Source organism: Euprymna scolopes, chromosome 31 (genome assembly GCF_053919585.1).
Source record: "Euprymna scolopes isolate OS-2025 chromosome 31, ASM5391958v1, whole genome shotgun sequence".
NCBI classification, from domain to species: Eukaryota; Metazoa; Mollusca; class Cephalopoda; order Sepiida; family Sepiolidae; genus Euprymna; species Euprymna scolopes.
This window is the reverse complement of record NC_136512.1, coordinates 29,568,737-29,596,236: the sequence shown is the minus strand read 5'-3', so window position 1 is coordinate 29,596,236 and position 27,500 is coordinate 29,568,737. Positions and strand designations below refer to the sequence as shown.

The following is a 27,500-nucleotide window of genomic DNA, read 5'->3' as shown; positions in this document are numbered from 1 at the left end:
AGGAAGAAGAAGAAGCAGAGAGAGAGGAAGAAGAAGAAGCAGAGAGAGAGGAAGAAGAAGAAGCAGAGAGAGAGGAAGAAGAAGAAGCAGAGAGAGAGGAAGAAGAAGAAGCAGAGAGAGAGGAAGAAGAAGAAGCAGAGAGAGAGGAAGAAGGGAAGAAGAAGAAGCAGAGAGAGAGGAAGAAGAAGAAGCAGAGAGAGAGGAAGAAGAAGAAGCAGAGAGAGAGGAAGAAGAAGAAGCAGAGAGAGAGGAAGAAGAAGAAGCAGAGAGAGAGGAAGAAGAAGAAGCAGAGAGAGAGGAAGAAGAAGAAGCAGAGAGAGAGGAAGAAGAAGAAGCAGAGAGAGAGGAAGAAGAAGAAGCAGAGAGAGAGGAAGAAGAAGAAGCAGAGAGAGAGGAAGAAGAAGAAGCAGAGAGAGAGGAAGAAGAAGAAGCAGAGAGAGAGGAAGAAGAAGAAGCAGAGAGAGAGGAAGAAGAAGAAGCAGAGAGAGGAAGAAGAAGAAGCAGAGAGAAAGAAGAAGAAGCAGAGAGAAAGAAGAAGAAGCAGAGAGAAAGAAGAAGAAGCAGAGAGAAAGAAGTAGAAGCAGAGAGAAAGAAGAAGAAGCAGAGAGAAAGAAGAAGAAGCAGAGAGAGAGAAGAAGAAGCAGAGAGAGAGAAGAAGAAGCAGAGAGAGAGAAGAAGAGGCAGAGAGAGAGAAGAAGAGGCAGAGAGAGAGAAGAAGAGGCAGAGAGAGAGAAGAAGAGGCAGAGAGAGAGAAGAAGAGGCAGAGAGAGAGAAGAAGAGGCAGAGAGATAGAGAAGAGGCAGAGAGATAGAGAAGAGGCAGAGAGATAGAGAAGAGGCAGAGAGATAGAGAAGAGGCAGAGAGATAGAGAAGAGGCAGAGAGATAGAGAAGAGGCAGAGAGAGAGAGAAGAGGCAGAGAGAGAGAGGAAGAAGAAGCAGAGAGAGAGAGGAAGAAGAAGCAGAGAGAGAGAGGAAGAAGAAGCAGAGAGAGAGAGGAAGAAGAAGCAGAGAGAGAGAGGAAGAAGAAGCAGAGAGAGAGGAAGAAGAAGAAGCAGAGAGAGAGAGGAAGAAGAAGAAGCAGAGAGAGAGAGGAAGAAGAAGAAGCAGAGAGAGAGGAAGAAGAAGAAGCAGAGAGAGAGGAAGAAGAAGAAGCAGAGAGAGAGGAAGAAGAAGAAGCAGAGAGAGAGGAAGAAGAAGAAGCAGAGAGAGAGGAAGAAGAAGAAGCAGAGAGAGAGGAAGAAGAAGAAGCAGAGAGAGAGGAAGAAGAAGAAGCAGAGAGAGAGGAAGAAGAAGAAGCAGAGAGAGAGGAAGAAGAAGAAGCAGAGAGAGAGGAAGAAGAAGAAGCAGAGAGAGAGGAAGAAGAAGAAGCAGAGAGAGAGGAAGAAGAAGAAGCAGAGAGAGAGGAAGAAGAAGAAGCAGAGAGAGAGGAAGAAGAAGAAGCAGAGAGAGAGGAAGAAGAAGAAGCAGAGAGAGAGGAAGAAGAAGAAGCAGAGAGAGAGGAAGAAGAAGAAGCAGAGAGAGAGGAAGAAGAAGAAGCAGAGAGAGAGGAAGAAGAAGAAGCAGAGAGAGAGGAAGAAGAAGAAGCAGAGAGAGAGGAAGAAGAAGAAGCAGAGAGAGAGGAAGAAGAAGAAGCAGAGAGAGAGGAAGAAGAAGAAGCAGAGAGAGAGGAAGAAGAAGAAGCAGAGAGAGAGGAAGAAGAAGAAGCAGAGAGAGAGGAAGAAGAAGAAGCAGAGAGAGAGGAAGAAGAAGAAGCAGAGAGAGAGGAAGAAGAAGAAGCAGAGAGAGAGGAAGAAGAAGAAGCAGAGAGAGAGGAAGAAGAAGAAGCAGAGAGAGAGGAAGAAGAAGAAGCAGAGAGAGAGGAAGAAGAAGAAGCAGAGAGAGAGGAAGAAGAAGAAGCAGAGAGAGAGGAAGAAGAAGAAGCAGAGAGAGAGGAAGAAGAAGAAGCAGAGAGAGAGGAAGAAGAAGAAGCAGAGAGAGAGGAAGAAGAAGAAGCAGAGAGAGAGGAAGAAGAAGAAGCAGAGAGAGAGGAAGAAGAAGAAGCAGCAGAGAGAGAGGAAGAAGAAGAAGCAGCAGAGAGAGAGGAAGAAGAAGAAGCAGCAGAGAGAGAGGAAGAAGAAGAAGCAGCAGAGAGAGAGGAAGAAGAAGAAGCAGCAGAGAGAGAGGAAGAAGAAGAAGCAGCAGAGAGAGAGGAAGAAGAAGAAGCAGAGAGAGAGGAAGAAGAAGAAGCAGAGAGAGAGGAAGAAGAAGAAGCAGAGAGAGAGGAAGAAGAAGAAGCAGAGAGAGAGGAAGAAGAAGAAGCAGAGAGAGAGGAAGAAGAAGAAGCAGAGAGAGAGGAAGAAGAAGAAGCAGAGAGAGAGGAAGAAGAAGAAGCAGAGAGAGAGGAAGAAGAAGAAGCAGAGAGAGAGGAAGAAGAAGAAGCAGAGAGAGAGGAAGAAGAAGAAGCAGAGAGAGAGGAAGAAGAAGAAGCAGAGAGAGAGGAAGAAGAAGAAGCAGAGAGAGAGGAAGAAGAAGAAGCAGAGAGAGAGGAAGAAGAAGAAGCAGAGAGAGAGGAAGAAGAAGAAGCAGAGAGAGAGGAAGAAGAAGAAGCAGAGAGAGAGGAAGAAGAAGAAGCAGAGAGAGAGGAAGAAGAAGAAGCAGAGAGAGGAAGAAGAAGAAGCAGAGAGAAAGAAGAAGAAGCAGAGAGAAAGAAGAAGAAGCAGAGAGAAAGAAGAAGAAGCAGAGAGAAAGAAGTAGAAGCAGAGAGAAAGAAGAAGAAGCAGAGAGAAAGAAGAAGAAGCAGAGAGAGAGAAGAAGAAGCAGAGAGAGAGAAGAAGAAGCAGAGAGAGAGAAGAAGAGGCAGAGAGAGAGAAGAAGAGGCAGAGAGAGAGAAGAAGAGGCAGAGAGAGAGAAGAAGAGGCAGAGAGAGAGAAGAAGAGGCAGAGAGAGAGAAGAAGAGGCAGAGAGATAGAGAAGAGGCAGAGAGATAGAGAAGAGGCAGAGAGATAGAGAAGAGGCAGAGAGATAGAGAAGAGGCAGAGAGATAGAGAAGAGGCAGAGAGATAGAGAAGAGGCAGAGAGAGAGAGAAGAGGCAGAGAGAGAGAGAAGAGGCAGAGAGAGAGAGAAGAGGCAGAGAGATAGAGAAGAGGCAGAGAGATAGAGAAGAGGCAGAGAGATAGAGAAGAGGCAGAGAGATAGAGAAGAGGCAGAGAGATAGAGAAGAGGCAGAGAGATAGAGAAGAGGCAGAGAGATAGAGAAGAGGCAGAGAGATAGAGAGAGAAGAGGCAGAGAGATAGAGAGAGAAGAGGCAGAGAGATAGAGAGAGAAGAGGCAGAGAGATAGAGAGAGAAGAGGCAGAGAGATAGAGAGAGAAGAGGCATAGAGATAGAGAGAGAAGAGGCATAGAGATAGAGAGAGAAGAGGCATAGAGATAGAGAGAGAAGAGGCATAGAGATAGAGAGAGAAGAGGCAGAGAGATAGATAGAGAAGAGGAAGAGAGAGATAGAGAGAAGAAGCAGAGAGAGATAGAGAGAGATATAGAGAGATAGAGAAAGAGAAAGAGAAAGAGAGAGAGAGAAAGAGAGAGAGAGATAGAGAAAGAGAAAGAGAGAGAAAGAGAAAGAGAGAGAAAGAGAAAGAGAGAGAAAGAGAAAGAGAGAGAAAGAGAAAGAGAGAGAAAGAGAAAGAGAGAGAGAGAGAAAGAAAGAGAGAGAGAAAGAAAGAGAGAGAGAGAAAGAAAGAGAGAGAGAGAAAGAAAGAGAGAGAGAGAAAGAAAGAGAGATGAATAGACATACAAGCAGACAAGAATAATCATATATATATATATATATATAGACAATATAACAAGTTACAAAAATCTGTCTAGGAGAAACAAGGCCAAAAAGGAAAAGAAAAAAAAATGAGATAATAAATATAGGTTGTGTTAATAAGAGTGTCTGTTTATTGAAAACGATCCCAATTAAAATAACGTCGTGTCCTACGACATTTGAAGAGCAAATAACGAGATTTGAGAAAGGCGAACGTCGTTATTGGATGCTAATGCACAAAAAATGGCGACAGAAGCTTTGCAGTTTCTTCGCGTTTTCTAGGAACGTCGACAACGACGACGATGTAGAACTGACAAAGACTTGGTGGGATGGGGGGGGCACCCATAAGCCGCTATCGGTTTTTTTTTTTGTTGCTTTTTGTTTTACTACAGATAGCAAACGAAAAATGTGTTGAAGTACGAAACATATACAAAATAAATGTTACCAAAGGCAGTGTAAGTTTTTTCTTTACCTAGCTGGTAAATTTCTTTGTGTGTGTGTGTGTGGATGTGTGTGTGTGGTTTTACTTATTTTAAAGCGTTTTTTAAAGTTTGAAACAGTAGTACAGAGTTGCTATGTTAGAACGAGAACAATATGGCTGACACGAGAGTCATCTGAGGATACTCGATAATCGGTTTAAAAAATAAAACAAAATTGCTGTTAGAAATCCGCCCAACAGATGTCATGGCAACAGCTATTGAGTGGATTTTTATCATTTTGTTTTGAGCTATTACCGTGTTTCCTCAGATGACCGTCTCGTGTCTGCCATTTTTCTTTCGGCATATCATATCGGTACCGCGAAGGAGGAAAAAAAAAAAAAAAAAAAAAAAAAAAAAAAAACGTTGCCATTGCGCTCATCGCCAAACCGGAAGTGATATAGGGTTAAATTAAGGCTAGTCAATCGAACAGAAGGGATGGCTTTCGAAAACATCAGCGAAAAAAGCGACCCCGCCCTGTAGAAAAGTGCCCAGTTGAGGATGAAGGAATTAATGTTTTTAGCCAACTCTTCGATAATTTGTCGTTCCAATGGTTAAGCTTCAAAACGATACCGATTTTGTGAAAATCGGTCACCTCTGTCGAAAGTTTTAGGCAGATATACATACATACACACATATATACATAAATTTAAACAGGCGGGTAAGATTTATATTATAGATGGCCTGTAAGAAAGAAAAAAAAAATGTATGCATGGCCTTAAGTTTCCACACTTTTTTTTTTTGTACAATCATTCAAACTTATCGTAGATGTTTGAAAATTCAGTAATTTATTGCTACACATACTATAAGATGACTGACCAATTTTTAATTTATTTTAAAGTCTAACACTTTCGGCGCAAATGCCCTTTTCAAAGTAAAACCGCTTTTCATTTTACGGTTAAACTCATCCTTAGAAAGCGCAACACATGAAACCAGAAAAATGTACACCCGAAGTTTGTGATGCGCGTTTTCAAAGTCTGATTTGGAACTGTCTCATATGGTTGCCGTTTTTTGTTTGTTTGTTTTTTTTTTTAATTTTTAAATAAGGGAAGATAGTCATCGTTTTTAGAAACAGTGTTTTCGCATTATATTTTTATAGAGGTTTTAAAGCCAGAGTAGTGTATTTTTTAATGAATAAATTTATTTTAAAGACTAAGAAATTCGGCATTAATGCTCTTTCCAAATACTTTTTGCATTTAAAATGAGCCTAGTGTGATAAGATATTAAATAAAACGGCAATGATAGAATTCAAAATAGACTTCCTAGCCAAGTTAGGAGATACCCTTTTCTCTTCCCTGCAACCTCTTTTTCATAGAAGAGATGTTGCGAGCCTGTCTCTGCTTTACCGTTATTTTCATGGCAAGTGCTCATCCGAGCTCCAATCTATGGTTGCCCCTCGCCAAATTTTCATGAGAAACACTCGTCTAACTGTAAACACTATTAATAATTCCCCCCACTCTTTATCTGTGCCTAAACCTAAACGTAGATTCCATGAACAAAGCTTCTTTATTAGAACTGCACATATGTGGAACTCTCTTAAGTCCAACGTAAACAAGTTCTTGAAGCGCTGTTCCCATTAAGTAATCCAATTTACCAAACTTTCACTACTAACGATTACTACGATATTGTCTCTTTAACCCTTATCATCGAGTGGTCTCGATAGATAGGTAAATAGGCAGACGGGCAGATAGATATACAGAGGTAGACGGGCAGGTAGATATACAGAGGTAGACGGGCAGGTAGATATACAGAGGTAGACGGGCAGGTAGATATACAGAGGTAGACGGGCAGGTAGATATACAGAGGTAGACGGGCAGGTAGATATACAGAGGTAGACGGGCAGGTAGATATACAGAGGTAGACGGGCAGGTAGATATACAGAGGTAGACGGGCAGGTAGATATACAGAGGTAGACGGGCAGGTAGATATACAGAGGTAGACGGGCAGGTAGATATACAGAGATAGACGGACAGATAGATATAGAGAGATAGACGGACAGATAGATATAGAGAGATAGACGGACAGATAGATATAGAGAGATAGACGGACAGATATATAGGTAGACGGATAGATAGGCAGGTGTGTAGAAAGACGGATAGATAGGTATACAGATGGATAGACAGATTGATAGATATATACGGGCAGATACAGGTAGATAAGCAAGTAGATAGACGGATAGACAGACAGATAAATAGATGGATGAAGTTGTTAATAATTTACAAATCCTGAAACGAGATCGGCAGTCATCACGAATCGACACCCTTTACGATCGGATCCAGCAAAGGCTTAACGCTGCGCTTTGTAAACAATTAGAAATGCCGACGGCGGCACAGCGTTTACAAGACAATATACATGCGTAACAAATATGTATAATTAATTGGGTCTTCAAATGTCAAAGGCTTTTTTCCTACTGATTGCAGTAATTACGATAAACACCGACACAACATACATGAATGAGCTCGAAATTAATGAAACGAAAAAAGCTTATTTGATTAATTGTAAAGCCAACAGGCGGCGCAATGGTTAGAGCGTTGGCTGCCATCGACAAAGGTGTCAAAGATGCTCGCCATTAAAATCGAGGATGTTTATGATAAAGTAGACTTTTCAGCCCGTTAAACACGGTGATTTATGCGTGCTTTATGCTAAATTGACGGTTCATTATGGTTAGATTTGTGTACGGTTTTGCATTAAATACTAACTCCTAAGAATCCTTATCAAAATATAGGTCCACACAAAAATTCGGTCCCATTGACCCAGTAGTTTCCGAGAAAACTCCTAAAGTAAAGGTGGTATTTTAGTGACTAATATGTATTCATCTCTGTGTAACGAAGTCCGAACACCAGAGTTGATAGGCCAAATAATTTAATGGATAAGAACCGTCGTGTACAGTTTGATTGGTTAGCTGGTTGTTTTGTGGCACAGCAACCCTTTTTAGGTTATTTAATGCCAAATCCAGTGATTTTGAAGAAAATGTTTTTCATAATTTTTTTTTTTTTTCTTGAAGTCGGTTTCTATTCAACCCATAGTTGGGACCCTAACAGGTACTGACCCAGAGTGGACTTGGGAGCAATGGCAAAGGGTGGCTTCACACTCCCGAAAGCTGGGGCCTCACCATCGGATATAGTTTAAGGTCATATCCAGAACCAAATTCCGGGTCAGAATGGACCTGGGAGCAATACCAATTAAAGGGTGGCTCCACACTCCCCAAATCAAAGCCCGCAAACTGGGACCTCACCATCGTATATAGTTTAAGGTCATATCCAGAACCAGTGTACAGTTTGATGTTAGTGTGGGAACTGTACATACAATTATACGCGAGGAACTGACGATGCAGAAGATCTGCGCGAAGTTTGTGCCAAGGGATAAGAAAGAAAGACGTTGTCATGGGCACCAAGACAGTTCCTCACCCTCCCTATAACTCAGACCTTGCTCCCTGTGACTTTAGGCTATTCCCTAAGCTCAAGGAAAACCCACAGAAGCTATCGTTATGAGAAAATGGAGATGTAAGACGAAGTGACACGGATCAGTAACACGCGCACACCAGAGAAATTCCATGGTGCCTTCCAGAAGCTGTTGGAATGCTACAAATGAATTGCAACTGGAGAGGATTACTTCGAAAGGGACTAGAATTTAATGTGTGTGCTATGAATGGAAGTGCTCACACGAAAATAAATCTGAAAACTTATTAAAGGTATCTCGTACATCCAATGTTGCTGACACGCGATTAAAAATACAGACTGCTTCCGATGTGTCCCGTGTGGTTAATATATATTTTTTAATATAATTTTCTACAAGGAGGGGGTCGCTTTCTTTTTTCTTTTTTTTTGCCGACCTGGCAACAGTAATACTTCATGCATGGTCTGACGGTAGATTTGTAAAGATAATGAATAACCTCAGGCGCGAGAAAATGACGATGCTGTAATAATAACCTTATTATTTAGGAAACCATTCTTAACACAGGGAATGGGGGGTTCTTTGTTAACTGTTCTGTACTTTCACCTAGCAAATTCGTAAATGAGCTAATAAATTTAGACATTGAAATTCTCGCCGGAAGTTAAATTGCGGATGGACTTTAATGGCAGTAATGTGACCGGGCACCGTTTACTGCGAACTTTGAGTCAATCGGTTTTCTGATTTGCCTGCATCATTAATAAAATACGATGAACGCCTTTACGTTGTTTAATATTGGAGATTTATTTCCGACCGTATATTATGCTTTAAGCCGTTTTTTATTATTGGCAGTAATTACTACAATATAACCCCGGGATACAGTGGCACGAGGATACGGATTTTTTCAGGTTACGATGTGGAATACGATGTTTTTCCGGTCCTTGGTTACAGTATTTTCCCCGCCGTACGGTGTTATCTATAATGTTATTCCATCATGTACTGTATTTTTTTTTTTTTTGCTAATTTTTAATATGTACTGCATAAAATTTTGTTTGTGCCCCTCAATACGGCGATTTCACCTTACGATTCAAATCCCGGAACGGATTAATGCCGTATCCCGAGGTTTTATTGTAATGCAAAAAGTGATTTACTTAATCCGAAAGGGTGGATGAGATAGCAATATCTATTCGCTTAAACGTATACAATGAAGTGTTTGCAAACGGTGGGGTTTCCGTGTTAAGAAAAGAGTCGATATGCCGTTACACAAGAAGGAAAAAGAAAAAAAAACAGCCCACAAACGAAACGATTGTTCCCGTATCGGTGCCAGATTATAACTAGTTCATCTTGTTCTATTTCCTTTTGTTCAAGATGTGCCTCGACACCTCCACTCCCTCATCTAATCCCATCTCCACCCGAAAGAATAAAGAACAATGGAATACGTAATGCAAGAAAATAACACAAAAAACACGCCGTGTGCGAAATCGTTACGTCATTATAGTAAAGGCAAGTAGGCGTCAGGTAACGAGTTTTCTTCGAAAAGATATCGGATGCCGTTGTGCGTTTTTTTTTTTTTTTTTTTTGTCCTATTCGCCTATTTTCTTTTTCAGAAGTTACGTGGAGACGGAGAGAGACACACACACATAGACACAGAAATAGAAGAGAAATACACACGCATAAAGATATATATATATATATTTATATGAGCAAACAGTTAATAAAATATGTTAAAAACACTTTGAAATGAGTTAAAAACATTTAATCTGAAAAGGAAACACTAGATAAATGGATAGTCCTTATTCCGCGGAGTTTCGAAGAAATACTCTCCTTCTCATCAGAGGGTAGGAATTGGCAAAATGCGGGATCGGATTTTGCATGCAGAAGTATTTGATGAAACAACAAGTCAAAGATATTACTTGAAAACAAAATAAGTTAAGCAGAGGGAATATGGTGAAGAAAAAGGTGATTACACATGAATGGATAGTCTGGTGGAAGATAAATAATCCAGTGACGGTAAAATCCAAATGTAAAACTTCCAAGAACGTTAAAAGAATATCCATTTGTACAAGTAAAATCCAAAGACATCCCGTAATTGGAAGAAGATGGTCCATAATAATCCAAAGGCAGAAATCTATGGAATAATTCACAAACATGTGTACAAGGAAAAAAAAAATATTAATAAAAGAAAAATAAGATGTGCTTTTCACTCTACTTCCGAGATTATATATATATATATATATATATATATAGAGTAGAATCCTAGGATACAGTTTTTCAGGTTACGATGTGGAATGCGACGTTTTTCTGACCCCTTGGTTAAGGCATGTTCGCCGCCTTACGATTTTATTTGATTACATAGAAGTGTATTATATACTGTACTGTATTTTGTTACTAATTTTTAATGCCATACCCCGGTGTTGTACTATATATATATATATATATATATATATATATGATGAGCCTAATATAGGGCGAAACTCTAGGATAAAATTTCTTTGAGAGCTGCGATACTGTTTGATTGTGGAAACATATGAAAATGTATAAAAAAATGAATATGAGAAGTAGAAAAGTGTATAACTTTTCTTTATTGGTTTTCCGTTTGTGACGTACAGGAATATACAATGTTATGAAAAATAATTTAAAAACTTTTCCTACAAGAGCATACTTTCGACTGTACCTTTGGTCTTCCTCAGCGTATATATAAGTTCTAAAAAAAAATTTAAAAAAAAATGGGGTTGAATGTCGTACCATGCATATTTATACGAATTCACGTTTTTATTGCTCTAGGCGGAGGTGGCCGTCGTGAAGTTTATATCGATGTAGACTAACAATCTAGGCGTATCAAGTTCGAATCCTGGGTGTTATATAGTATCACTTTCGCCAAGGATCAGGATAGAGAAGGGATGGTCCATATACTTCACGATGGGAACCTCCTTGATATCTTTGCAGATCCACTTTTCGTTCTGCCTAATACTCGTTTAGTTTTAGTTGGAATTGTTTTCATCCGAAGAGAACATTAGAATCTCGACGTAACTATGATTGAGCTAATAGGTTGCTCATTAGTGCAGATATACAGCAATGCAATCAGCACATTACCTTGAGGTAAACCGTTATTTTGTCCACGTCAGCGATTTAGTTTGTTGTGAAATCGCACAAACCCTATACGAGTTTAACCGGTTTCCTCCAAAGGACGAAGTTTCATGGGAGTATGAAATTCACAAGCGGTTCCAAGTCGCATGTATATCTCCATTAGGGGTGATGAAGATATTAGGATTTTTGCAATTCTTGCATGGAGGTGCCGACATCTTCCTACATATAGCGCCTGGTATTCCTAAATTGGTCACCCATCTGGTACTGACCAGGCTTAATGCTGCTTAACTTCGTTGATCTAACATGAAAGCGTTCAGTTTTTAACATGACTCCGATGGGGGTTTGTAGGTGCCAGGTTTCCAAGATCTTTTTCATGAAGCGGCAGTTTACGGTGTCATACGCGGCAGACACACCAGCAAAAAAAAAAAAAAAAAAAAAAAAAAAAAAAGCTGTTACCTGTTTTTCTTTTAAGCTTATCATCGGTAGTTATATATTGGAATTCTATGACAGTAAGTAGCGATTAAGTTAATTAGTATGAATTTTAGAGTTAATTATTTCAATCGGTAACGGTATATTCCGAGCCTACCCCACATTCTCTTCAGTGTGTGTGTGTGTGACGCCATGTTCCGCACCTTATTTCAGATGCTATCTTTTTGTTTTCTTGATAATACCCTACGACTTGCTCCTGCGTGTGTACCAACTTATCCAGCATAGTTAGAATAATTGCCGTGAGATGCTCCATAATTTAAAAATAATTAAATAATTAAATTTTGGTTTGTTTTTCTTTTTATAACTTATCAAAAGCCGTCTGTTCGGCTTCTTATAGGCTAATTGCGTTTGTTGTCGCATTCTGTTTGGCCGATCAACTTGACCAGCGCTCGGTATACTCCGGCAGTTTGCGTAAGTTTCCAGTCTAGCTACAGTTGTCAATCATCCCAGAACGGCCGGAACAGTCTCGGGATCAATGTCTGGCGTCCCGTATCGGGTCACTTTTGTCCCGGAGGATGTTGACAGCTCTGTAATAAGCACAGGCCAAAGCTTGCCCCAGTTGCAACTGTTTAATAAAACGACTTTTCACAGGCCTTGTGTCATATGTCGTGTCAATTCTAGTATGAAACGCTAACGTGTTTTAAACCGATAGATGAAACAGACTAAACTTTGACCTCGTCAAAGTTGAACAAAAGATGAAAATGAACTTTCATGTAATGCAACGACTTTTACGAGTTCATCCGCAAAGACAAATATCATCTTCAAGCGATAAAATTACAGGAAAAATACAAACTTAAATGCAAGGTCGACATTTTTTTTTTGTGCTTGTTGGAGAAATAAATCCACTTTATACAAATTGTACATTTTGCCTATTTTAGTAGTCATTTATTATTATTATTAGTTTTTGCATTTATGCTTTAAAAAGATTCCCCGTTTCACAAATTTCTTTTATTATAATAAAATTAATTAACGTCTCACAGGTTGTTAGATCAACGCAGCGCAATCATCATTATGACGCGCAGTACGCGCTGTTCCTATTTACTATGCCTCCCCACGGGACAGAGTTAGGCACCAGGGTTGTTTTTTAACGTGGAGAAAAGGAACAAAAATAAAAATTGTCTCAGTCGTGAAGGATTTCTCCTCCACTGACAGAGAACAAGAAATTGAACTGCAGCATCTGAAGAACAGATACTACACTTTGATGTTGTCCCGAAGGCCAGGTATTTATTTGCTCCCCCACCGAGCAAATTAGGATCGAGGCCCATTTTTAAAGTGAGGAGTGAAGGGGAAATGGGGACCAACTCCCTGGGGAGTAGGGGAGCTGGATAGTGACAATTGGTATGAAGGGTTGCCCCTACATTGACCAAGGTCTTATCTGTGGGGTCGCCCCCACATAGGGTCTTTGCTTGCAGTATCTGTCGGAACAGATACTACACTTTGATCTTGTCGCCCGGCCCCCTGTGGCCCGGGCGGGCAGTTTGTAATTATTTGCTTCCCCACTGAGCAAATTAGATACAAGGCCGTTTTTTAATGTGTGTGTGGGGGTGGGGGGGATCAGCGCCGAGAGGTGGGAAATGGGAGCTGGATAGTAACTGTTGGTATGAAGGGTTGCCCCTACATTGACCAAGGTCAGATATGTGGGGTTACCCCCACATATGGTCTTTGCTGGTCTTTACTTGCAGCATCTGTCGGAACAGATACTACACTTTGATCTTGTCCCCCGTGCCGCCGAGGCGGGGGGGGGGGGCGGATTTATTTGCTTCCTCACTGAGCAAATTAGGCACAAGGCCGTTTTTTAATGTGGAGAGAGAGAGGGAGGGGGAGGGAAAGGGGGATCCAGCTCCCGAGAGGTGGGAAATGGGAGCTGGATAGTAACTGTGGTCTGTAGGGTGATCCCTACACTGACCAAGTTCAGATATGTGAGGCCACCCCCACATATGGTCCCTGCCAGCCATAGCCAGTCCTTGCCCGCAGCATCTGCCGGAACAGACACCACACCCTGATCCTGTCGCCCGGGCCACAGAGGGCCGGGGGGAGGGGCAGTTGCTTTTACTGTTTATCATGTTTTGTTTGCTTCCGTTGCATCGGTCTCAAAATGCTTGGCACAAAGGCGTCCCAGAATGATGAAACAAAAAGTTGGTAACTACGTCGAGCCATACCGGACACTGTTCGCAATGTGCACTAGTACGCATTAATAAAATTACGAGGAGCCTTCAATAAGTTTCCGGACTTTCTCTTTGGCAAAGGCATTTACAATTGTCATAGACTCTTGAAAATACAGTATATCATAGCTTTACATCTTATGAGATGACTGACCAATTTTTTTTTTTTTTTAATGATTTCAGGATCAAATGACCAGCTACATCAGGAATTGGAATACACCCTACTAAAACCTACTGCAAAAATGTAATCTGGATGTGAGAACACTTCAAAAAACGATATGCAATAAAATCCTGTTTTAAATTTAGAAAAATTAATGCCGCAGAAACGTATAGCGTGCTTTCAGACTGCTTTTAAATCATCTTGCATGAATCGAGCATCAGTTTTTGAGTGGCATAAGAGATTCAAGGAAGGCAGAGAGTCTGTTAGCGATGATGAGAGGTGTGGGAGGAGTAAGTCAGAACACCGAAGTTGATTGGTTTAAAAGAATTTCATGGATAAGGACCGTCGTGTGTCTATTGAAACAATAAGTGCACAGTTTGATGTCAGTGTGGGAGCTGTACACACAATTATTCGCAAAGAACTGAAGATGTGGAAAATTTGCGCAAAGCTTGTCTCAAGGCTGCTCGGTTTTTGTCACAGACCTTGCTTCCGGTGTCTTTTTGTTATTCCCTAAATTCAAGAAAAACCTTAGAGGCTGTCATTATGAGACAATTGAGATGGAAGGGGATGTGACGATGGTCATTGACATGCTCCGGTTTGACGATGAGCGCAACAGCTAAGACGTCACTGTTTTTCACGTTCTTTTCCTCCTTCGCAGTATGGGTTCGAGCCTTCCTGCTTACCACCACTTTTGTTTTTGTTTTTTTTGCTCAACATACACCCCCAAACACCCGGGCAACGCCGAGCACCCAGGCTAGTTTTCTAAAAGTTAAAAACAAAATTTGAAGAATATTAAAATGGCTTCAGCCTTCACTCATCGGGGGGCGGGTGGAAAAAAAAAAAAAAAAACTACTGGATCCATTGTGATTTTTGGAACATACAATTTTTATTCCGTGAACAGTAGGCACAGAATAAAAGTTTTTTTTCATCATTTTTGTTTATTTTCATAAGTGCAAATCCATCTAACTCTCAAATTCCATTCCAGGTCACTGCTTCCCCAACTGTACTGACATGCATAAGTTCAAGTGCAACGTGAACCAACATCTCGCTGCCCTAATCCCTACATAGTACTCCAGTAGATGTTTCCCCTGATAGTAGCCCCCTACACCAAAGTGGCAATGTTTGGGGTGAAAATGTAATTAAAAAAAAAAAAATAATAGAGGCGAGGGACTAGCAGCGTCAGAAATTTTGTGAAAACTATTGAATAATTCCACCTGCTATCTTTCGAAGCTTATAACTCCTCGAAAAATGTAATTAAAGCCCTAATTGTTTTTTCAATTAAAAAGGAGCAAGGAACAAGGTTTCATTAAAAAAAAAAAAACAAAAAAAAAAACTGTTTTTTTTTTTTTTCAAAAAGGTTTTAAACTTCGAACTTTACAGGTAAATTTCTAAAAAAACACTTTTTTTGTTTTAAATTTGAATATATTTATAGATCTTTTATCTTCAATTTGTGATATATAAAACTTTGGTACATAAATTAATTATTTACTTTTTAATAGACATTTTAAAATGGGGAGGGGGCGTGAATTAAAAAAAAAACGTTTGTCTAAAATATTATATTCGGTTTATTGGAAAGAGCATAAAATTTCACATTGACCCTGAAAATATCGTAAAAATAGAATCAATAGAAAAAATTTGATAGATTTTTAAAATTTAAAAATTGAAAAATACTGAACTCGTAACATTCAATTAATTTCATTACTATTTTTTTAAAAATATTTCTATTACTTTTTATACAACTTTAATAGTTTATTTTGAAAGTATAATCCATAATGAAAATAAATAACCCACCTTTAAAAGAGAAATTACAAATTTTTTATATATTATTTGCAGTTTCGTGTTAGGGGTGTCAAAAATTCCTACAAAAATTCTGATACACCTAGCGAGGGACTATCTGAATAGGTATTAAAATATTTGAACAGTCGGTACTCTCTGGTAGAAGTGTTTACTATCGATAATCCAATCCTTTTCCACAGGAGACGATAACGCTTGGTAAGATTACATAGGGCTGTGCAGAACTGATCCAAGGGTGCGAAAAAAAAAATATGTAGCTGAAATCTCCAATGCCTTATTTTATATTCTTTTCCTTGGCAATCTAAAATATTCCGTTGTGGAGGACCCCCTTTCGAGGGAGGGAAAAGGCTGGGTCACCTTGCCGATAAGAATATAAATGATAAGAGAAAATTTTAAAGCAGGTCACGCAGAAAGGTAAAAGAATCCAGCACTCCCTGTTGTTGGTCTCCACCGCTGACACCATAAAGAATGTGGAGGTGGGGCGAAACAGAAACGGGAGAGCCACAAGAAAAAGAAAAAGAAAAAAAAAAAACAAGAGTGAGGGTGGGGAAAGGGGTAATAATGTACGCGGGTTGGTTTGAATAGGTAAATTCGCTCGGCCTCCTTCAGTTTTTTCAAGTAGGGGGACAAGCCAATACAATTACTCTCTCGCTAGGGTGATTTTGAAAGAAAGGAGAGAAAAAAGGGGGTCCATGAATCCGAAATAAACGGAGACTTCCTATTTATTCAAAGCGACAATGGGGGGCATTCTAAATAGAAGCGAGGTTTAACGGTCCGGACGAAAACGAAGCTAGATATTAAAGGGAAGGAAAAGGGGGAGGCAGGAGGTTGAGGAAGGGAAGGTATGAGGGGGGGGAATAACGTTAGATCTGAACACATTTTGAGTTTTTATCACTTTAAGCGCATGTTTTTTTTTCTCTCAAAAAACCAACTTTATTATCTTAATTTTGTTAGAGTAAGAAAAAGAGTGAAGAGAAAGGTGTGAGAGGGGATTAGAAGAGGAGGTTAACGAGGAGAAAGACATACGGAAAAATAACGATAAATAGGTATTAAATAGAAAAAGAAAGGGAAAAATTAAGGACGATGAATATAGGCTAAATACGAAAGAGAGAGAAAGAGACAGAAGGCAGAGGGAAGAAGAATAGAGGGGGAAAGGAAAAAAGAGGGAAAGAGAGAAGAGAAATTAAAGAGAAAGAGCGAGAAAAAGAGGAAGAGAAAGGAAGAAAAAGAGAGAAAAAGAAAAAGAGAGAAAAAGAAAAAGCGAAAAAGAGATAAAAAGAAAGAGAGAGAGGAAGAAAGAAAGAGAGGAAATGAAAACGAAAAAGAAAGAGAAAAATACAAAAAAAAAGTTAAAAAGTAAATGAAAAAGGAAAAGTGGAGCAAGGGGGTTGAAAAAAAAAATAAAAGGGTAAAAAAAAAGAGGAAAAGTAGAAAGAAAACGGGGGGGGGAGAGAGAGAGAGAGAGAGAGAGAGAGAGAGAGAGAGAGAGAGAGAGAGAGAGAGAGAGAGAGCAGAAGAAAAAGTAATTAAATCGCTACGCATCTAATAGTTGGTCACCTTTAAATTTCCAGACAAAACTTTGCAATTCGGGGTCGTTTACAAAACATTCCACCACACCTGATGGCGACATGTCAAGCTTTCAGGTGGTTAGGGCGGATGGAGGCTAAGTATTAGTATGACAAAATAGAAGGAGGAGGAGGAGGAGGAAGCCCCCCACCCCCCACATCCAGTTAATCTCTCTTTCTCTATCTTTGCTACTTAACCAATCATCCAACCCTCCCTCGTTTACTAGTTTACATTCACTTCTTGACATGAAAGATGGAGGTGGACATGGATAAAGTTTTTCTTTCCGGATTACTGGGTGCATAAAAAAAAGGAACAGGCAATCAGAAGGGTACAAAAAAAAAAAAAAAAAAAAAAAAAAAAAAAAAAAGAGCGGCTAAGAATTGTAACCCCCCCTCCTCCCTCCCTTTCCTAAGAAAAAAAAAATGAATACAGGAACTTATATCTGTAGATGAACAAATTTTTTTAATTTCTTTTTATTTTACAAATGACAATTTGCTTGGGAAATGAAAATCTACTTCCGCTTAAATCGACATAAGAATTTCTAAGACTCAAGCCAGGTTTTACAATCCACAGATTCTAAAAAGGGTTAAAAAAAAGAAAAAAAAAAATTAAAAAAAAAATGTTACCACAAGCAAGATAAGTTACTCTTCCACCTAATTAGGTAGGGTTTTAATGTTTTTACGTAATGTAAAAAGCTTATTCGGCCCGAACAATAAGCCATGCCAACCGGTACGGCGGTACACGACACGACTACAGGAAAAAATAAACAAAATACCGCAATGTATTTGTTACGCGGCCATTTTTTCTTGTGATCGCGTATCGATAATATGAATTATTTTTTTTTTTTAAGTATGTTGACATGTTCAATTCTTGACAGCACCTGTTTCGTAGCGCAGAATCATTCATGCAATTATGTCAATTTTTGAATTTATTCTGCTCCTAACTCAACAGAAGAAAAGGAACTTAAAAGAAAATAAAGGAATATGGGCATCATTACAAAATCCGAAAACTGTAAATCTGTAAAAGTGAACGTGTGTGTGTGTGGGGGGGGTGTACATTTTCCTACGCAATAACTCCATTTTCAGTCTACAGACTCAAAATTTGATATAGAGTACTGAGATTTGGGAAAATCTTTGTAATCCGTTTTCGGACAAAAATTTGGCCGTTAAGGGGTCAAAGTTCAACGATTTGACCTTTGAGAACTCTACCAAACTCCTCCGCCAATTTTGGGTATAAACACTTTAAATTTTAGATATAGGTTCGTTGGACATGGATCTAACATGAATCTAACTTAATAACTTGATTCGAGCCTAAAACAATAGATGTTAAGGAGTCATAATAGGGGTCAAAATTTAAAAATAAATTGACCTCTGCAGTCTCTACCAAATTACTCAGACAATTTCTGATCTAAACATTTGAAATTTTACATAAAGGGTATTCAGAGATCAGGCAAGCTTTTTAATCGGTTTGGGTCAAAAATCTGAGCAACCAATATATAAATGTATGTATGTTTGCATGTCTGCCTAAAACTTTCGACAGAGGCGGCGGATTTTTAGAAGATCAGTATCGTTTTGAAGTTCTACCCTTCAGACGACAAATACCGAAAAATTGGATAAAAACATTAATTTCTTCATCGTCAACTGGGCATTTTTCAACAGGGAGGGGTCGCTTTTCTTCCTACTACCACTTTTTTTTTTTTTTTTTTTTTTTTTTTTTTGCTCAACACACCTGCGGGCAACACCGGGCTGAAATGCTAGTAGGTAACTAAATATGTTCATCTCATTAGAAAAAAAAAATAGGGAATTAAAATGAATGTTTAAAAGAATATGCAAATTAGTTAGATCTTTTGCAGATGAATGCAGTTCCACAGTCCATATATAACAAAGTTGTATTTTCTTTTTAAATAAATAGAAGAAAGGGTTTTTAATATGAATATCAATACACACAAAAAGAATGTAGGAGTATGTAAATATGTATATGTGAGTGTACATTTTGATTACATTTGATAAAAAAAAAAACGTGAGGTTAATGACACCACGAAGATCTAACTGCAAAACCTCTTTCATGTCCTTCAAAGATTATCCCCCTTTTCAATACCAGTTTTGTTCAGATATATTTAATTCAACGACCTCATTTATCCACTACTAACAACAGCAACAATCGGTAATGAGCTCGAATCATACGAGGTGCCTTCTGTTAATAATGGGGAACTCATTTTTTTTTTTTAATTTTATTTATTTTATTAAAATCTTATTAGGTATAAAGTACATGTTTTAAGATAATTAGTTTCATATTTGTAATTCTATATTTTATTATGGTCGAAAATTCAAGCCAGAGAAAATGAATTATTAAATGAATAAAAAAATAAAAAAAATTTATTTTTATTTTAAATGTAAAAATTGATTCGGGGAAGTCAATAGATTCTCATCAATTTCCGTACGGATGAAATTAATCTTTAATTTTGTTAAACCGCTATAATCCCAAAAATATTAATGAATGTACCGAGGTTAAAAAAAGTAATTATTTTGTATTACGATTACGGTTGCCAACGTCAATTAATTGGAAAGCTCCATAAACAAGGAAGTTATAAGTTACAGGATAGGTAAGGCCTCAGTTCTAGATATATCTAGGGCTTTTGACAGTGTATGGCATGAGGGTCTCCTCAAGAAGATTAGATCATACGGTATCACTGGTAGAATACTTAACATAATAAAATCCTTCTTAGATAAGAGAAAAATCAAGCTTGTCCTCGACGGTCGTACATCTAAACAATATGATATAAATGCGGGAGTGCCCAGGGGTCTATCCTTGGACCTCTACTGTTCCTGATATTCATACATGACCTCCATGACAAAATTGCCTCTGAGATGGGTATATATGCTGATGACACCACACTCTATAACAGGCATGACAGGAAAACAAATGAACATATATCTAAAGAAATGGCAGAAACACTAGAGGATGACTTCCGATCAGTAATGGAATGGGGACAAAAATGAATCGTCACGTTCAATGCCGCCAAGACTAAACTAGTTTCATTCAATAATTACAAGAAACCTTCTCTACCACCTATAGCAATGGCCAACGACTCTTTATCTGAGAGTACGTCTTTCAAGCTCCTTGGCCTAATGTTCACAGGAAACATGAGTTGGAACAATTACATCGAGGGCATTGCCAGGGCCGCTGCAAGGAAGGTGGGCTCTCTCTACCGTGCTAGAAAACTACTAACACCCGAAAGTATCCTGTACCTCTATAAGGCAACTATTCGCCCATGTATGGAGTATTGCTGTTATATTTGGGCTGGTGCATCGGCTACTAGTCTCTCGCTCCTTGACAAGGTTCAAAAGAGAGTCGCAAATCTGATAGGCCCTAAACTGGCATCAAAGCTTCAGCCTTTGTCACATCAACGAAACGTTGCATCCCTCTGCCTGTTCTACAAGTATTTTAATGGTGAATGCTCTGATGAACTGCAAGCACTTGTGCCCCCACGACATGAACACCCTCGACAGACCCGACAAGCTGCAAAATCCCACCCCCACACTGTAGAGATCCCTAGATGTAAAAGATCTTTCTACTCCAGTAGTTTCTTCCCCAGAACCGTTAGACTTTGGAATTCCATTCCAGGTCACTGCTTCCCCATCTGTACTGACATGCAGAAGTTCAAGTGCAACGTGAACCAACATCTTGCTGCCGAAATCCCTACATAGTACCCCAGTAGTTGTTTCCCCTGATAGTAGCCCCTACACCAAAGTGGCAATGTGCCTTGTTTGGGGTGAAAATGTAATAACTAGCTCTGCAAGATCTGGAAAAAAAACTTCACTCTCGGATTTAAATTAAGATTTCATAACGTTTTGTCCACATTGCTGTAAACCCTTTTAAAAAATCATGTAAGAAAAGAAATGAGATGCGTTTGATTCCAATGGACGAAGAAATACGAAATCGAACGATCGAATTACCAAGCAAGGAGTGAGAGATCGCATTAAATGGTAGTATCGTTAATAATCTGCAAAAGACGTCTACGTTGGAGGGGGAAAAAAAGGAGAGAGAGAGGGGGGGGAAGGAAGGAGGGAAAGGAAGGAGGGAGAAAGAGGAGAGAGAGTGAAAAAAGGAAAGGAGAAGGAAAGAGGGAGTGAGGGAAGGGGAGAGAGAACGAAGAGGAGAAAAGGGGTGAGAGAGAGCGAAAGAAAAGGGGGGGGCGCTACTATTGGATGTGAATTGCCAGAAACAACCAATAATTTACGTTTTATAAGATACCTAAGCTTTATACCAGGTGCGTAAAAGGATTCAGATTATTTTTTTTTTTATCTAAAAGATGATCAGGTATTTTTTGTTTGTTTGTTTTGTTACGTGTGGGTTGGAGGTCACGTGAATATATAACGAATTTAACCTGGTTGGATTAAGGTTGATTCAACAGATATGCATATGTAATAAGGCTTAATCCCAACAGCTTTCATTTGAAATTTATGACGCATACATTCTTGTTGCATCGATGCCGTCAAGGGAGGAAGAGGCGCAGTGGATTTAGAGGAAAAATAAAAATTTTACACGTTTTAAATATGACCCCCCCCCCCACCTCTCTTTCTTTCTCATCTGTGTGTGAGTTTATCTTCTATCGGTCTCGATCTGTATTTTTCGGTACGCGTACCCGGTCTCTTTCTCGATATGTGTACCCGGGTCTCTCTTTCCTTTTTGGGTACATGATACCGGGTTTTTCTCTTTCGGGACGTGTCCTTGGGTATCTCTCCCTCTCTTTTCAGTACGTCTCCAGAGGGCTCCCTTTCTCTTTTTCGGTATATGTACTCGTGCCTCTCTTTTCTATACGTATCCACTCTCTTATGTATACGTGCATCTCTATCTTCTGTCTCACCACCACCTTTCTCTCTCTCTCTCTCTTTCTCTCTCTCTCTCTCTCTCTCTCCTGTCTACATATCTTTCCCTCTCTAAGCCATCTCCCACATATCTCTATATCTCCCTTATGCATACACACCGCAAGAGCAGGCCCATCTATTTGCTATGATGCAGATGAAATAAAACCAATGACGTGGATGCTGAGAGATGATGTATTAAATACAAAATAAATAAATAAATAAATAAATAAAATAAAATAAAAAAGGCAAAAAAAAAAAAAAAGAAACAAAAACGAAAAATGAATAAGCTCTTTTTAAAACCAATTCATGAAACGCAACTCTCGGCGTTTCGAAAAGGTCGTCACTATGGCAACAACATGGCTACAGGGTCAGATTAGTGAATAATCTTTAAGCCGATTTAATGTGAGGATACTTTTAGTGCGTGCGTGCGTGTGTGAACTGAGCCTAATTAATGAACTAAATCCAGTCTCTCATAAAAGTTGTTGCTTAGTCGATTGCAAACTAAAAAAAAAAAAAAAAAAAAAAAAAAAAAAAGTTTAGTGAAAATTGGTTTTATCATATTTCTCGCACTGTACTACTTTACAAAGAATAAACATTTTGCGCATTTTCAAAAACGTTGGGGGTTTTTATCGACAATACTTGAGTACAATTGTTTCAGCCCATAGCTAGTATTTAAGTATACAATTGCTCTTAATTATAATTATACCAGCTGGGCAACCGATCAGCGTGCGAACCAAATTCTCAAAATTTCGACAGCTTATGGACAGTCGTTTCCCATCAACAATTCGGTATCCGCATTTATTTTGTATCCCCAACAAATGCTATGTGCCATGTGTGTAGGTGATCTCCGATTTTCAAGATGTTGGACTAAAACTTGCCTTAATATCGCTTACACAGATTATACGAAGCTTTCGTATAAGCTGTATCGCCTGAAGAGGTCTCTAGTTATTGATAACTAGCTGACCGAAACATGCTCATGACTGTGTAGCAACATATTACTGCTTATGTAAAAACAAATAAAGAGTATGCATTGCTCTACTTCGGTACTGAGCACTGATTAACCTCGTTAAGCTTCATTGGTTACCTAAGTTCTGAAAAAACAATAACCTCATATATATATATATATAGGGTGACCCCCAACCCCCCCAAAAAAACAAAAGCTAAATGGAGGCCATCTGGAACTTATGCTGTAGAACAGAGAGAAAAAAAGGCCAAATAGCCTAGTGTTTTGATGTGATGTTTTGAATATAATAAATTAGTTATGACCAAAGTTTCATTTCATTCAGACAAAACACTAAGAAACGGGGCCTGTTTTTTGGGGGTCACCCTGTAATTATATATATATATATATATATATATATATATATATATATATATATGTATGTTAAGTTTGCAGGTTGAAACAAGTAACGTAGAAAGCAATACAAATGACGACTCAACAAACAAAGGTAGATCAAATAAAAAGTGTATTAGGAAAAGGTATATTTACAGGATATTTACATAATGGTGTCAAATAAGTGAGTCTTTGCTGGAGAAACATATCTGCTCTCGGCGGCCTTCGGTGGCTTCTGGTGAACACACACTCAGACTAACTGAGTCTTCCTATCTATGTGTAATTACTATCCACATATGCAAATGAATGTGTGCCACCACAACAATAAACAAGGTCATTTTTACATAACTTTAACGCAAAATGATCGCTTACTTTCGAACAAGATAGCGTTTTTAAGTACAGATATTTCAATACATTTAGTCCTAATTTAAAAAATACCATAAAAAATACAAAATCGAATGCACAATAATGCATATCGGTTCATTCGTAAATAAATCTTAATCTTTTGTTAATAGCTGAAAAAAGGAATCACTTCGTAATGCTTGGAAATTTGAAAGGAATTTGGAAGCATTCAAACGGCCGAATATAAAATTATTTCTGGTTTTAAAATTCTTAGTAAGTACTTATAAGTGAGTGTGCTTCTAACAGTATTTTGTGTTATTTTTTTTTGTTTTCAGTGGAACGGTCTTCAATTTACGTAGGCCAAGCAATATGCATGAACGCCATATATGTTTTATTTTTTGTTTTGTTTTATTTTTTTGCTAGGTGGAGGTAGTAACGGTTGATTAGAAGTGCAGATTTTTTTTCCATTTTTCTTTCTACAGATAAAAAAAAAAGAAAAAACCTCTTGAGAGACAATGATAATTAATTAGCATTGCCTACCCATCCACATACCGCTTAGATTTTTTTTTTTTTAATTTTTTTTTTTTATAATGCCTCCACACGTACGCGTGAACAATTGGGGTATCTTAAATTAAACGATACGAGAAACTGAATTTTTTTTTTTTTTTTTTTTCTTCGCACAAGCACATACCTGACCACAACCGACTAGGTTCCGCGATAACAAATTAGATAGGTACCCCGGAAACGAAAACGTAATCAACGAGGGAATGGGAGGGGATGTAAAAAAAAAAAAAAAAAAAAAAAAAAAAAAATTAAAGCCACAAGATGTCTCTTTGAGTGACGACACCTGCTCTATCTGTTCTCTAAGACAAGCACAGCGTCACAATCGCGACTACACACACACACACACACACACACACACACACACACACACACACGTAGCGCTCGCTCGTGTAACTGTCCGTTACAATTCATTATTCTGAAGCGCACATGCAGAAAGGTATTTTAGTTCTCTCCCGCTGGGAGAACTTAGACACTAGGGTCGGAAAGTGGGATCGTGTAGTCAGCGTCCTCGTGGAGGGGCACTCTGACCTGGAAGAAAGCGTATGGGCAGCCCAGTAGATATTCCCGGTAAAGGCACCTCAGGCGATTAACAATAAACTAACCCTTTCTCAAAGAGAGAAGGCAAGGTCTCGGAAGGTGGAACGCCTAGAACTGCACAGAATTGACACCCCACCGCCAAATAAACAGGGACCGGATCATTACAGGAATGATTTAAACATTGTCGATTTTGGGGGTCCGAGGATAAAAATCCCTAGCCGATTTATGCGACCATCAAAGGGGTTTACTGTTATTTAAACCCATATATTGTCTTTGGAAAGTTACTTACCTCCCTCCCATGTGTAACGTTGTAGCTACACGTAAACACAAGGTACGAACAATATTGGCAGAAAAAAAAGATAGGGGGGGGCATAGTTTTGAAAGCTAGTTAATCATAATTTTTTTTGTAGGTTTCCGACTACATTTTTATTGTATTTGAAAGATCAAAGTTAATTTCCAAAAGGAAACATTTGTACACGTGAAAAAAAAAAAAAAAAAAAAAAAAAAGTTATAATGAAAAATGATTTCACGGCGACATTCGGAAGCTTACAAATTCAGCTAAATTTTGAAGTTAAATAAATTCATTGTAAAAATCATTTGAAAGAAATATGACTTTTCTGCGTCTATTTCAAAGACAATTAGTAAAGTCCTAAAGATGTTGAATAAAATAAAACACATAGTTTATACAAATAATGGTTTAATTAGCCTCCAAAAGCGAAAGATTCTGCCTTTGTTTAAGCATAAACAAAGTCGTGTAAGTGTAGATTCTACGGAAGCCCAAAATGTCAGAAAGTCAAAAGGCTGTCTGAAAATGACGTCAGGTAGTTGGAGGGGATGCTGGTTTTCTTTTTTCCCCAGCCGTGCATCCGTACATTCATATCGTAAACGTTGGTATAATTTTTAACATTTCTTAAATGAATAAATAAATAAAGCAGGAACACAGAAAAATAATTAAATTATTTTGTGTGTGTGAAAATTTTAAATGAACAAGCTTAATTCAATGATAATATCGGTTATTCGAGAAAATTTTTCTTCGGGTTATATCGAATTCATTAATACGGACTTTAGAGGCTTTTTTCGTAATGTTCGTAAAAAAATAAATAATTTTTCTTTTTATTAATTGTTATAATTTACTATGCTTTATTTTCATAAATGCAAAAATAAATTAATTCATTTTCTTTTTTCTTTTTTTAATACTGAAAACCATAACTTTCGTAAAAGCGTTTTTTGTTTGAACAAAAAAAAAAGATACATTTCAACTAGGATTCAAATAAAAATAATGGATTCATTATATTCGGTGATTATTTGATAAATATTGAAAATTTCATCAAAATTGGTTGATTTCCTGATTTTTGGTGAATTTTTAAGTAAAGGGAGGGGTCAAAATGATTATACATTTTGCGCATTGGCTATTCATTTTGCACGTACATATATATATATACACCACCTTTTTTAGGCTATTTTATAAGTTCCAAATCTCAGCGACTATTGATCAGAATTAAACGAATGAAAGCTCATTGAAAAGGTAATGATCTGAATTGTGTAGTGGACTAAGTGACTTTTGCTCTTAAGGTCGCACATTAAAGGGATCATCCATCACCCAGAGACTATTTTTGGCACATTTTACAGCCATAAAATGTTTCAACCAATTTATTTTTCTAGTTTTGCATATGAATTACAAAATATCTGATTTCTTGATGGAAAGGAGACTAAACTCTTTTGGAAATAGGGTACGATAATCAATATCTCCAGCATCAAATAATCTTTATACACCGTGAAATTTACTTTATGTATGAAAAGGAGGAGATATAACATATTGGTTGTCTCCCCTGTGGCCTTGTCAGGCCACTAATATGTGTGTGTGTACATGTTATATATACCATAGTTGTTTCAATATTAACAGTAATTCATTAAAGTGATTTAATAAACAAGTGAAGCATGCATGAATGCACAGTGAACGAGGCATAAAAAAATGACTAAGTTCAGAATTTTTACCCCCTCCTCCATCTGGGTCCAAAAATCCCCAGGGTAAATCAAATCCTGGTGAAAATGAACAAACGGTGCAGTTTTAGGCCTTAACATATGTAAATTTGAGTTCTGCTCCATGCAAAAAAAAAAAAAAAGAAATGACTAAGTCCATCATTTGCCCTCCTCTCCCACCATTTAGCCCCAAAAGTCCCCAAGGCCTTAACATATTTACGTTTGAGTTCAGCACCATGCAACACTGCTAAATAGACATACACAGAAAACGTTGGACAAATATGGTAAAATGATCCCCAAAATGGAGTGTTTTTATTAGCCATAAAAGAGCCCCTGGGGCACACCCAAGAGTTATTGTGAAGTATAGACAAACAAAATTATATAGAAATCAGTTAGTTACAACTTTTCAGAAAGTTTTATAAAAATCCAAGGCATCAGTTTCAATTTCAGCCATTTTAACTTCAAAGGCACCCCTAGGGAGGCAACCGGAGTTTTCCCGGAAAACCCGTTCTGTTTTCTTGGCCTTTTGGTCAAGATCAAAGTGTAGTATCTGTTCTTCAGATGCTGCACTTCCATTTCTTGTTCTCTTTCGGTGGAGGATCAGTCTTTCACGACTGAGACAATTTTTTATTTTTGTACCTTTTCTCCACGTTAAAAAACGACCCTGGTGTCTAACTCTGTCCCGTGGGGAGGCATAGTAAATAGGTACTATTTTACTCCTATCATGTTTACTGTTAGTGCAAATTTAAAAAGAATTCCCAGGCATAGTTATTGAGAAAAGTGCAGAGAGACGAACGGACAAAGGTGAATTTACAGGTCCACCCTTCTTTTGTCGGGGAACTTGTATTATTTCCAGTATTAGAGATCTCTAAGATTCCTCCTCCCTATTTTTTTTTAATTTTTTTTTTTTATTTTGTTCCTACGCAATATTGGACGTTTCTTGGAGGGCCTCACACAATCCATGCAC

General features: G+C 38.3%; 1 protein-coding gene and 1 pseudogene across 3 annotated transcripts in view; one reads left to right on the top strand and one right to left on the bottom strand.

Moving 5' to 3' along the window:
- Positions 1-27,500, bottom strand: part of LOC145255668 (RNA-binding protein Musashi homolog 2-like) — a 709,158-nt gene that overhangs the window by 526,380 nt on the left and 155,278 nt on the right. The gene's annotated exons all lie outside the window — the stretch shown is intronic.
- LOC145255924 (U2 spliceosomal RNA) lies at positions 27,044-27,270 on the top strand (annotated as a pseudogene).